General features: G+C 41.3%; 1 long non-coding RNA gene across 1 annotated transcript in view; it reads left to right on the top strand.

Annotated features, from left to right (window-relative positions):
• LOC107052996 overlaps positions 1-6687 on the top strand; it is a 34679-nt gene extending 27992 nt beyond the window's left edge. The window contains exons 2-4 of the long non-coding RNA XR_001465869.3: positions 1171-1285; positions 5703-5840; positions 6169-6687. This is a non-coding gene — a long non-coding RNA (uncharacterized LOC107052996). The remainder of the gene's footprint in view (positions 1-1170; positions 1286-5702; positions 5841-6168) is intronic.
• Positions 6688-13988: the final 7301 nt, after the last annotated feature.

The raw sequence follows: 13988 nt of genomic DNA, 5'->3' as shown, positions 1-13988 counted from the left end.
CAGAGACAACCAAATGCAGATACGCTGCACTGCCTGCTGTCTCCACCCCGCTTGCTGAATGAATGCCAGCTACCACCTGCACTCCAGGATGGCCTCTCCATGCCATTGCTCAGCAATCGCTGCTCCACTAGACAGCAGTTCTGTAAGAGCCAGGCAGGTCAAGGAGCAGGGACAACGGTCACCCTGTAACCTGAGCACTTCTCCAGCTGGAAAAGGTTCCCACCTTCTCCCACTGATCTCCCTGCCATTGGCCTTCTTTGGCTTGTGATAGCTGTGAGACATGCTTACCTTTTCTGAAGGGGTATTGGTTGCAAGTAAAAAACAAACAAACAAACAAAAAAAAACACCACATCAATTCAGCACTTATATTTATTGAATTATTCTGTCAGTAAAGGAATCAACACCTTTCTCCCTCCTATTTTCTTATCTTGTATTGCCTGTGTTTCAGTTCTGCTCTGTTACTGCATTTTCTTTTTTTTTTTTTCTTTTTTTGCTGCTCTGCATCATACCTTTAACATTCTCCCTTCATCTTGGAAAAGATACCAAAAGGTAAAAAGTGAAATAAGGCGTTGCAGTCCTGCAGAAATTGATTTATTCCAAATGAAAATGCTTTTGATATTGCATGATTTTCAAAATAATCCCATTATTTTTCTTTATTTTTCCTGCTGGCTCCACTGTTCAGCTTAGCAGGTTTGAAATATACTGATTCTTAGATGTCCTGTATAACTTCAGAAAAACTGTGATTTACATTTTGTTAATTTAATTTCATTCAATCCAGGCCATTCTATGATTCTGTGATAATTATATGATTTATTTTATCAGTCTTCATGGAATATTTTGGTAACTGTCAAACGTCCACAATGTACCACTGGTGAATGGGGGAAGGAATCATTTCCCTCTTTTAGAGTAAATCACAGTTGGTTATTAACATAAACCAATGTACTGAGATAACTACTTTGGAGTCCTAGATAAATCTCAATGGCCTGCATATAGACTGGCTGACTCCTAGCTTCACCCAGGCTGAGGAGTTCTCATATACCACACTGAACTGAAAGAAAAATTTGTTTGCTTATAGATTTACAACATAAAGCTCACTTACTTATATTCATACAAACTGCAAAAATGCAGTAAAGGTCCTCTTGAATAACATTTAGTATGTCCAATTCACAGGTTTTTGTGCTTTGTCTCATCCATACAACTTTGCATTTGGACGAAAAGAGATGTAAATTGATTCTGTTCTCACCTGGTAGCACTCCTGATGCTAATTGGGAAAGTGATAAAAATTGTAAGTATGCATATACTTGTGAGGTGACTGACAAAAGTGCTGCAAAGGGTAGGGCAGTACAGGTTAGGAATGACAGCATGTTCTCATGACGCACGGCTTTGTAAAAATTCTGTCATTATTCTTTCTTCTTTTTTTTTTTTATTTTTTTATTTTTTTTTTAGTGAATGTTCATTCCACACATCTGCTATGCTACTGCAGGCAGTAAAACCTCTTCTTCCTCATTCTTTTGTCCTGGCACATCACATTTCCACAGCTTGTATATATTTTGGCAACCACGGGGATCATACTGGAAAAAGGAGAACTATCTGTCCATATTCAGATACTCCTGTCTGCCAGAAGACTTAGCATCTAATATTAGACAGCTGATTTCATATTTGACACAGATCAGTAGCACCTCAGACCTAGCATCTCTCAACCCACGTTTGTCCATTAAATTCCTTCAACTCTTTTGTAATGCAAATTAGCTGAATGTTAGTTTCACAAGCTTATAGAATTGTTCATTATGTCACCATGAGTATCTGATTTGTGCTCTTGGTTGTGGCTGTAAAAGGACCTGCAATTCCCCTTTGTGCTAGCTGAGTCTTCTTTTAAGAGGAAGAACACAGAGGGTTTTTTGTTTTTGTTTTTGTTCTTTTCATTTTTATTTTTGTTGTTGTAAAGAGTAGCTTCTACCTCTGTGCAATAACACAGAAATGCAGCTAATTAAATCCAGAGACTGTAAAATATTCAGTGGTGAAAAGGAAGCAGCCACAAAATCCATTTGCAGAGCATATTAAAAGGAAAAAAAGCAAGTGTAACTGGAGAAATTAATGAGTCTTGACCAGTGGAATCTCTTAGATAAGACTCAAAGGGCGATGGAAATTCTCCAGGCCCTGGTATATTGAACAGAGGGAACCTTTGAGGTTACGAATTAGCCCTAAACGAGTGGGATAATTAAAATCATGATAATATTTATTCAACACAGATTCATTTAATTTAGAGTAGGAATCAGTCATTCATGAGCACCACAGAAGTGAGGGGTGCTGGACATGATTTAATAAACTGTGCTGGGGAGCCCAGTGTTTTTGGTGTTTCTTTTCAGTTGCTCAGGTGTGCATTGTCCTCACTACACATTGGGAGTGCAGGACAGATTCATCCCAGATGACGTGGAGTAGCAGTGGGCAGCTGTGATATTTGCCTCAGTGAACACCTGCAGTAGCAGATAGATAGTACCAAACTGCCGATGTGCGGGAGCAGCTGGGGCACGAGCCATCAGCAATATCTAGATGCAGACAGGCAGCAGTTATTTTCCCTCTCATAAACACACAGCCAGTCTATCTGGGGGATCAAAATGCAGATTTAAGGAAAGAAAAAACCATCAGAAGAATCTTATTCTAAAGGTTATTCTTAGATAGTCAGTAGTATCTCTGCACTGCCTTGGTATTTGGAAGTCTAAGTTCGTAGTCCTCTAAAGGTGTTGTGTTTTCTTTCACTTCAGTCACACATTCATAAAATGTTTTCCCTGCATTGGTAGAGAAATACACTCCTCTGCTTTTCCATGCTAGATTATCAATTATGTTAAAGCCTCCTCTGCCTACTAATGAGAGAAAGAGAAGATGAGCTTTCACTGAGAACTTTTCTTTGAAGTGAAAATCCTTAATAGAGCCCTCTCACTTCTAAGGAAACTATAATCATCTTGATGGGAGAAAGAAAGAGGATTCTGGCTCTTCCCACCCCCTCCCTCATTTTCCCTCTCCCTCTCCTTTATGCACGTGCATGCACACACAGTGAGCACACACAGTGAGCTGTGAAAGTAGCAACCTACAATGCATGTATTTCCTGAATTGCATATTTACATTCATGCAAGTGCAGTTATTTCTTCCAAATGGCTCTTGCTTGTAACACATGCACACCAGCACAGTCACACACCATATTTCAAGGACTTTACTTTTGTTCTTTCCAGTTCACTTTTATGGTTTTGACCTTTATTTTCTGCATACATCCTGTTCAATCTTTTGCAAATGAATTTTACAGACACAAATATTTGCTCTAAAGGAATTTGGAATTATAAACACCTACACTCAGGGAGATTTTCTTTTAAACAGGAGCACTTTGCAATGGAAATACTTGCATTCTCCACTCAGGGAATAAAATCTGCATCTTGTCTGACTGCTTCCGAAGAGCCAGCACAGCTTGAGTTGCAATTATGCACCGTAATTCCCCATGATAGAAGTATATTGACAATAATCAATTCAAATGCATTCAGATAAATGAAGTAAATGCATATTGCTGGAGAATGCTCAGTAAGCAGAAAAAAAAAGAAAAAGAAAAACCCTGTAGCCTCATTAATTCAGAAGAATAGCAGTCTCTGTCCTTATACGGATATATTCTTTGGGAGCTTAAATTTAGCACAGTTCCTAGAATTAGCAAGCATTTCATAATCACCTTCTTGAGAAGGAAATCTCTTAACACTCAGGTGGACTTTGCAGGCACCACAGTGTAAATGGCAAGTGTTGAGCAGAAGGCAGGGTGTTGGGAGGGCTCTAAAACTTTGCTAGGAGACATCAGCCTCAAGTCCCTGTAGCAGATGACATTTCTCAAGTACAAGCGAAATCTTGCACTCACTGAAGCTGGAGGGCACTTTGACAGCACCTCACCCTGCAGCTCAGAAAGGGAAACAGCTCCATATTCATGGTGTGGGGAAGCGGTGGAGTGTGTAAGGACAGAGTCAGGTGCTCCGTTCCTTATCCCAGTCACCTGTGAGCTGGTCTGCTAGGCAGCTCACTTGTGCCGGCCTTAGCAAAGCCTCCAGGCCACTTGTGTTCTGCTCCATACCTCTCTGCTGGTCACACCCCTGGGCAATTATGTCTTGAGGCAAAATGTGTTCTTTTAAGTGAGATTAACTACCTGTGATAGGAGAGATTACTATGTGTTCTTTAACCCTTTAAGCATCCTGGGACAACTCCATGGAAGATCCTGCTGCACGCAGAGTATTGCCACTGCTGCTTGCCAGCACTTTTACTATTGAGCTGGCATACTGAGTGACACGACATACGATAATGATGACTGAACAGCAATCTGATATATTGTAATGCTTGATAATTATTCTGTCAAGTGTCTTGTAAAAGGAGAGAGCAGTAAGAAAACTGGGCAAGGGCTGCTGCGCTTGTAAATATCTTTGAGCTCGGTATTCAGTAGCTGTTAAGAAGGACCAGAGCATTTAAGCATTATTTCATTCGACTGTAGAAACATACCGAGTGAAGGAAACGTCTAGAAAAGAAATTGTGTGAAAATTTTACTTCTGATGCTATTTGTCCGGCCTTAAAAAGAAGAGCTGACTTAATTTACTGCACATTTTTTCCATCCCTTTTGTTTCTCTGCAAACTTAATTTAGGTAAGTGAGGGCTGCACAGTTAGGAAATATGTTAGTTGATGACAGTTCACCCTCTGGACCCCACAGATCCCTGCACCTCTCCCTGTTTTTCAATTTGAACCAGAGAAGGCTTTTTACAACGTTTCATGCTAAAATGTTTACCTGAAATAATTGCTCAGAAGCGATCTACGGGATTTAGAGTGTAATAGCCAAAGGATTTAGACTATGCTAGTGCTCTGTGCCTCAAAAAAAAACAAAACAAAACAAAACAAAAAAAAAAACAAAGCAACGCTTTGTCGCACTTTAATGTAATGCATATAATCATATAACTTTTTGATTTCCTGTAGAATTTCTAACACACTCATGTTATGGTACTGCTTCACAATCACTGGAATGCTTGCAGTGAAAAGTTGGAAAGATCTATGCAAAAAGTGGGCAATACTTCAGAGAAATTCAATGACAATGTGGAAGGGTAATATGTCGTTCATGTACCCCAAAACAGCTAGTTAGTAGGGTGATTTGTTAATTACTGGAAAGGTGAGGGGAAGAGCATTGGTAAAACTAACGTCTCATGCAAGGAAAAATTAGATTAATGCTTTACAAAGTGTTCCATGGTAATTCTTTTACCTGCTGGGTTTTATGTATGCATGTGAGAAGCCTGTTTGCAGTACTGCAGGGTTGGCATTCACATTCATACCTGCATCGCCATAGTGATTTGATGGCATCAGATTAAATTTGGAACAGATTTCTTTGCTCTTTCCAAGTGAGATAATCTGTGAGAAGCCACCCTCGGGGAGGTTAGGCTTGTTCTTTCTTTAACCTTCACACCTTTTGAACCACACGTTTCTATGAGGATGATTAAAAGGCATTGAAGGACTTTGGTCAAAGATTTGGTCAAGATTCCTAAATTCTAGATTATTTGTATGTATCTAGTATAGATATTCTGTGCAGCCTAGAGCTCATCATCTAACTTGTTCCTTGGACTCATTCACTCTGAAATTGTAAAGTTTGTCCATTTTCGATGGGGGTAGCTGAGAATTTAAACATTCCTTTACTCTATGACAGGATATGTTGTATGGACAAGTAGGGGCTGGAATCTTCAGTTCACCAGTCCTGAGAGATGCCGAGCAGTCACATCTTCTGATTGAGGTGGCAATGGAGAGAACTGAACTTCTGGAGAATCAAATCACTCTACAGAGCAGAGTAAGCATACATCTGTATACATACATCTGTACACACATATGCACATGTATCAGTCAGCTTGTTCAACTAGCTAGCATTTAGGCAGAATTGTATTTGTTACGAGTATAAAATGACTTTATAAATCAGTTATTTCCCATTTCTCTTCATTATGATTCCAGCCATCGTCTGTGAAAAGATTCTCTTAAGTGTGGTAGGAGTTCAGAGCAGCCAGCACTTTACCTGACATCTAGATTGTGTTCTAGCAAGTTCATGCCATAGGAAACTCTGATTTTCAAATCCAGATGAAGGCGAATGAGCTTATCTTACCATCTGTTTTCTTCTTTCACAGTCTTTGACATTACGCCTTGCAAAAGTTACTAGGAGGCCTCTTAGACCTCATGCTTTGGCTTTGGATATGGTTTGCCATGTGGACAATTGCCTTGGGCAGAAGCTGCTGGAACCTCCATTCTCTCTTGCAACAAATGGCTTTTTAATCGTATCTTCAGCTCAGTCATAAACACATCTTGCCCATGTGGCGGTGTGAATATAGTCTCCAGATGTTTGAAAATGAAATTCTCTATAGATGGGAACTGTCTATGCACAAGCTTCAAAAAATCATTAAAATATATGCTAAAAGACTCTACAGAATAGAATTTTCACAGACATGGTGCCAGGCCTGGCCTGGCCTGGCTCTGGCTCTTCTTCAAGTTGATGCAGAAAACCTATTGCTTTCTTATGATCTTTTTTTTTTTTTTTTTTCTTTGTTAAATATACAAAAGAGCCAAATGACCAAAAATGTTATAAACACATTAAAACTGGTTTAGTAAAGAGGGTTAGACCCCACACAGAGAATTTTCTGTAAGTAAATCGTGAAAGGACCTTATCCCTTGGCCCAAGGGATAAGTCCAAAGTGGGAAATATACATATACATATAGAGACGGGGGGGGGGGGGGGGGGAGGGAGGGAGGGCTCAGATCAGAAACCCAGCAGTATCTCAGACTAGAGCACCTGTGCAAAAAGGCAATGGCCATTGCTTAAATGGTTGCTTGAGCACCCACTGGCGATGAGCCACCAAAAGAAGATGATCATTGCTTTTTTGCACTAATTCTCCTGAAAAGAATAAAAGAGGATCAGTGGTTGTTACAGGGGAAGCCAGACAACACTGTACGATCAGCCTCTGATTATATATGGTCTGAGCTCATTAAACTCCACACACCTCTGCACAGGCTTCTCTTCGTAACTGGGGGAAGAACATGTTCCCTATTACTTTTCCTACTAGAATAATTACAGTATATTAAGACACACGAGGCAGGTCACAGCAAAGCCTGTTTGGACTTTGCATTTCAACTGCACATTATGCACTTGCATTGTAATATATTCAAACTGACAGCATCGTTAGGGTGAATTAATCTAAATTATGTCTAGACATATATTTACAAAAACAAGCATTGAAGAGCTTGCTTGGTGGCTGACTACTCAGAGGAATTAACCAAGAAAATTCTAGGCATAAACCTTAGGAATAAATGACTAAACTGATAAATAGAAGAATAAATGAGTTTAGACCACATTTTGGGACCAATACCAAGACCTTCTCCCTAGAATTTTATTAGCTTATGTGTTCTTTTACCAGTTTACTCATTTTAATTGTCATCACCTCTGCTGGAGACAACCCTGCTGTAATGCTGTCACAGGCTCAGAGGCCAGCACAAGGAGAGCATCGTGAAGTCACAGCAATTCTTAGGAAGCTCTGCATGATTTCTGCTTCTGTGCAGTAAAAGTGCCCAGAGATATCCACACTTTGAAAGATTTTCACAAATATCCTATGTTTTTTTTTTTTTTTAAGTCTGCTGTGCCAGCAAGCTTAGCTATCATTTCAACAGTAGTAAAGTCGTACATTAGCACTGTTCCACCATTAGTGGTAATGAGGGCAGAAGAAGGCTTGCAGTTCATGCTGTTATTATTTATTATTTGTAAGAGCAAAGGCTTTAGGAGAAGGGCTGAATACTTTTAGCACTTTCCACCTACAGATAATCATTTTATTACCTAGCTGTAATAAATCCACACCACTGCCAGTGCAGCATGTAATTAACTGCAATTTTATAGACCAAATATACACACTATTTCACCCTTTAAACTCACTGTGGGGTAGAACCTTGCAATGGTAGGGCAAAGGAGGGTGTAAGAGAGGTTTGTTATTTCACCATCCCCACAGCCATGGCTCTCAGGGTCACCAGGCAAACAAGGGACGCCTGACTCAGCAACTGTGTGGCTGAGGGCTCTCCATGTCACCTGAAAAGACTGTGCTGCTGTGTCATGACAGAATTCCCTGGCAGCAGCGTGGGGACAGTGTGTTCCCAGCTCCCGGGAAAATGAAATGCTTTCTCCCCTAGCTTGGTGTTCGTCACAGCTGGCTTGGTTTTCAGATCTTCATCTGCCTGCAGTATGCTACCCTCATATGGGCTGACCAGGGGAACTGGGGAGGGAGTGAGGCAGGAAAGCGGGCTGAGTGCAAGCACTGGGCGCATAGATGCTGGACAGGAGCAGTGTGAGACCTGAAATGTCTTTGGCATGAAAGCTTTGTGTGCTGGAGAACACTGGTCATTTTCATGCTTGAGGAGCCCGACAACAGTTAATTCAGCAACTCAGCATGTTTTTTTTCTCTGTGGAGAAAAGCATTAGAATGGGCACAGCCTTCAGCAACACGTCTAAACAGCTTCTAGCTCGGAGGAGGCTTTCACTCGGCTGACTCAGTGTGCAGGCAGAGTCACCACTTGTGCAGATGCGCCTGCAGATAGACCAGGTGGGATTAGAGCAGTGCAAGTATTGCACACGCCTTAAAGAAATGGGGCTGAGGTAAGAGAGACGGCAATGCAGAAAGGTCAACTTCATTACTTAAGATTGCCCAAGAGGCCATGCCAAACCCTCCTGAATCCTGTGTGATTAACCACAAACGCCTTCCTGGGGGACAGCCTGAACTTGCTCCCGAAGGTGGAGGTCTATCTGCAGGTACACTATTGCTTACATTTAATAAATGCTTAGTGAAGTGCTCTAACAAATAGTATCTGATAGTTATTTAGAAAGCAAATACAGAGATGTGAGCTCTGCATAGGGCATTAGTTAGTGATTGCTAGAAGCTGGCATTGCATTCCTTGTCCCCACTCCTAAAGGGAGGCTGAGGAAATACTACAGAGGTTTTAAATGGGTGGGAACCACAAGGCTGTCCTATGGGCTGCCATGCAAACTGCAGTGGGGGAGATGTAAGAACCACAATATATTCACTTAAAAAAAAAAAAAGCCTGAGGTGATTTGGGTATTTTGCATATGTATTAGCACATGGGATGGATATCTGGGAGTAGAGAGCTTTTAAAATTTTACTGATAAAAGCACGGCAAGATCCAATCACCGATAAGCATCCTTCAGTGGGAGAAACTCCAAATCACAGCTTGCAATCAGTCCTGAGGACTTCACATGATTGCCTTCAGGCTACGAAAGAATTCCTTCTCTCCTTTCTACACGTACTTTGATTACTTCTCCTACCCACCTACCACTTTCTAAAGTATCAGACTTTAGCCACCAGCTGGAAACAGACAGCAGTGGGGTTAGACCACTGATGGAAGGCTCAGAGTCAGGCCAACCTCCAGATTTGGTGGTGGAAAAGTAGTTTGCTCTGGGATAGACTGGTAAGAATCTCTAAGACTTTTGTCTTTATCTTCAGCAAGAGGTGAAGTTTGCAGGCTGGAATTCTTTTTGTCCCAGGGCCTTCAGGGTACAGATACTTTGTTCTCCATTTTTTGCACCTGGTGCATAGCTTTTTCTCCCAAGAAGAGAAACACTTAGTATAGCTGCAGTCTTTGGGGCATGCAGGAATTCAGTTTTCAAAAAAAAAAAAAAAAAAAAAAAAAAAAAAAAAAAAAAAAGACATAATTACCTGAGTTAAATATTTAAAACAAAGTCCCAGAAAGTCCTTCCCAGTCACCCCACCATCCCACCATCCTAGCAGTGCCTTCCTCGTGGCAGTCCCCCAGGCTGGCAGCTCATGAAGCCTGAAGCCTTCCTTGTTTCTCTTCCTCATCAGCATTAGCAAAACAGAAACTTTTCTGCTTGCCTCCTCTCAGCAACCTAATGCAGCAGGTGTTCTCAGAACCTCCCAAAATGCAATGAGAGCAGCTTTTAAAACACAACTGGTGGTCTTTACATACCTGCCAGTGTGTAAATGCCTAGCTGTGTTATGGTCTGTTGACACAGGCTTATTTGCCCTTTCATCACTCAGAGGAATTTAAACCCCACATTTCCAGAGAAAAATCTTTGCTTTTGACAATCCCTTGAGCATTCTTTATATAGAGGTTTTTTACAAGCAGGTAAGCATGAACAGCAGTCATGGTTTTAAAGAAAAGTGTAATGTCCATTTGATACGTTTGAAGGAAGTACTGACATCTCCTTCATAATGTAAAATAAGGCTTGGGAATATTGAGTGAAAGTACTGACATACCTGCTTGCAAAGAGTTTTAGCTCCATTCTCAGCAATGTCCCATCAGTTTGGATACACTATGGCATGAAGTGCTCCTCCGCACTGTATAAGGATTCTAACCAGGACCAGCAATTCTGCAACCAGAGGGCAAAACAATCCAAGAAAGTGTGCATGATAGTCCTTCTGTGGACCTGAAATTTCCATCTGGTCAAAAAAGTCAAACAAGAAAACTAAAGCTATTTTCAGTATACGGTCAATGTTGTAAACTGCCCATGGGAAACACTTGGACTTTTGCTCCCCTGACTCCCCACTAGAGGTTCTGGGGCATTAGAGATGTGGGAAGCCTGACTGCCAGTGAAGACTGAGGCAAAGAACTTGAGTTCCTCAGTCTTCCCCACGTCTGTTGAAGCCAGTTCTCCCTTCTCATTTATCAGAGGGGTTGTACTCTCCTCGGCTCAACACACTCTCTTCTGCTCAGCACACCTATAGAATCCCTTCTTGTTATTTTTCACACCCTTCACCAAGTTCAGTTGCATCTGTGCCTTGGCTTTCCTCATCCCATCTCTGCATGTTTGGATGGCATCCATGTATTCTTCCCAGGTCACGTGTCCCTGCTTCCATTGCCTGTAGGAAAAAAAAAAAAGTGTAAAACAGGAATTATTAGCATGCTTCTCTAATTCAATTTTTTAGCATTCTTTTTAATGGAAACACACCTCAGTGAGCTGCCTTTGTATGTAGCTCTACTTCCCCATAGCTTTTGAACTTCCTTGTTAACTTGTATAAAAATTTGACATAAGACTAAAATACTACCAAAACACTATTCTTGAATGGAGTTGGAAGGAGAGAAAGGGCAGGAGAGTATGGGGAGAGGACAGAACATACTAATATTGGTCTGTTAAATGAACTAAGCGACTGAGTCCTGTAAGAAACCCTATTTCATAGTTTTTACTCATTGCTTTTATCTGATAGTTTATTTCTCCTGATAATATCCAAAGACCCCCAGGGTTCGGCCCTCATTTATAAAGCCCTCCAATAGCTGCCTGTTCTTGTGATCCTTATAGAAACTTTGCAGGAACAATATATTTGAGAGTTGTCAAAGTTCAAATCATCCAACAAATTCCATGGCTACTGAAGAGGAAAATATATGCAGGGTGCAGTCCCAACAGAAATGGGAAAGCTTGTCAGCCTGCAGCCATACACAGACACCACCACCTGATACCAACGAGAACTAATGAAAGGAAAAGGGCTCAATCTGCTTTACCCATTCCAACACGTCCCCCTTAAAACATCAGGTTGAACTGCAGGCTAGTAGAAACTAGTTTATTGCTTTTAAATGCTTCAATTGCTGCTGTGATTCATCAATAGAAGAGCGGGCTACAGCATGCAGGGAGGTTTGTTTGGCCAGCTGTGAGCCTGAGCAAGTCCAGACTCATGTAACCAGTCATCACTTTCTCACTGTTAATATATCCACACAAAGCTTTCTGTTGTTGTTCTTGGGAAGAGTGGATGAGGATGGAGGGAGTATATGGATGAAATATAGTTCCAGGACAGAAAGTGTCATTTGATCAGCATGTGAAGAGGCATGGGAGAAGAACATTTGCAGTGTGCTTTCTTATACGGAGATTGCTAAATCCTGACTGCTTGAATATTCCGGACATACTTAAGAGGTTGCAAATTGATAATTAACTTTTGTGTCCAACATTCCAGGGCTGAAATCTTGTTTCCAAGCTTATTCATTCAGGATGGCTGAAGTGTGGCCATTAAAAAAGACACATTTATTCTTTTTATCTAGTTTTTCTGTCTCTTTGTATTTCAAAAACATTAAAGAAAACTACATCTCATTTTCTAAGCAAAACAGTAAATCATAGTTATTTCAATTTTAACTTTAATAAAAATTATGCTTGGTATCTGTTTCTGTGGTGTAAATATATCCCATCTTAGCATGTAGTAGAAATTAATTTTAAACAGTTACACAGCTCCTGTAAGGTCTCTGATTCTGATTCTGTTTCTGTTATTAACCAAGGCAGTTGTTTCTGTACAAGCTATTGGTTCAGTGATAACCGTTGGGTCAGTAATTACATAAAATACATTATTATCTCAGTGCCACATGTCAGCTAAATCATGAAGTGTTCGAACAGGAATAGCTGTGTGTTTGATTGCAGTGTGCAATTAGACTTCTGCTGAGGAAATTTCTGCCATCTCTATTTCCATTTTCAAAAAACCTTTCTATACTGCTAAGGCAGGAAAAAGGAGCCCTTAACTGCATATAGTTTTCTCATATTCTCTTCTCTAGGTCTCTTCAAACATTCTGAGCTATGTAATTATAATCTAGATATCTGGATATTGGTCAGGAACATCTGTATGTATTCATCACCCAGATTATATCACCACAAGTGCACACATGCAGCACAGATAATCTCTGCATGCACACTAGTCATATATAGGCTGGCATGCTGGTTTTACTGCTTAGCTCTGACTCACAGTAGAGCAGGTGTGTAGGAAAAGTGTGCAAACACAGCAAACGGATCCAACCCTGTGCCGATGCTTTGCAGTGCTTGCTGTCTGGGAAATCCCTTACCCCAGTGTTTGCCCTCAGTGCTGCATCCACTTAGGATTGGGACCAAGTATGAAGTAAGCTGAGTACACATGGCAGTTCCACAGTGATTAATTTAATGTAGTTTAACTCAATTTAACATTTAAATCTCCTTTCACTGCTGAGATATTACTTTTGACACAATACACCCACATTTTGCTCTGTCCTTTGCCGCCTGCTTGCAGCTCCCCATGATGATGAATTGCTGGAGTCTTTGACAGCCATGTCACTTTCCCTGATGTCTAGATAAAAAGGCACCCCCCTGATCAGAAGCTTGGCCAGCAGCGTGGCAAGATGAAAAGGTGGTATTTTTTTCTTATGAGGAAAGGATATATAACTGTAATAAATGCTGTTCCTTTTGCTAATCAGGAGCCTCTCAGTTTGACTCAGATAATGTTGCAAGGCTGAAAAGCTGACTTTCGCCAGAAAGTGAAGAATAGAGCTGGGTGGGGACAGTGAAGGAGGTGCCTTGGCAGTGCCAGCACTGGCAGGTAGGACTCCACAGGCTGTTATACTCAGTGTGGAGTCCTCGTAACAGAAGCCTTAACAAGGAGTGGCTGAGAGAACTAGGATTGTTTTGTCTGGAGAAGAGAAGGCTCAGGGGGGACATTATAGCTCTCTATAGTGACCTGAAAGGAGGTTGAAGCGGGGTGGGGGTCTGCCTCTTCTTCCAGGTAACAGTGATAGGATGAGAGGTGATGGCCTTAATTTGCACCAGGGGAAGTTCAGGTTTGATCTTAGGAAAAATTTATTCTCAGAAAGAGTGGTGAGGCAGTGACACAGGCTGACCAGGGAGGTGGTGGAGTCTCTGTCCCTGGAGGTGTTCAGGAAACATGTAGATGTGGCACTGAGGGATGTGGTTAATAGACATGGTGGGGATGGGCTGATGGCTGGACCAGGTGATCTTAATGTCCTTTTCCAACCTTAATGATGCTATGATTCTGCAATTCTAAGCTGTGACCTTGGGGCAGGGGTTGGTTTTGGGAGTGCATGGCATGCAACATGGTGGGATTGCTGCTGGTGCCACCAGCAGAAAACAAGGAGCTTCTTGTCAGGCCTCAACAACTTATACTGAGTCGCTGTAGCCCTGGTCTTATATTGTGGATTT

The sequence above is a fragment of the Gallus gallus genome, chromosome 3, assembly GCF_016699485.2.
Source record: "Gallus gallus isolate bGalGal1 chromosome 3, bGalGal1.mat.broiler.GRCg7b, whole genome shotgun sequence".
Classification (NCBI taxonomy): domain Eukaryota; kingdom Metazoa; phylum Chordata; class Aves; order Galliformes; family Phasianidae; genus Gallus; species Gallus gallus.
Note: the sequence above shows the minus strand (reverse complement) of the source record. Positions and strands in the feature narration are given on the sequence as shown.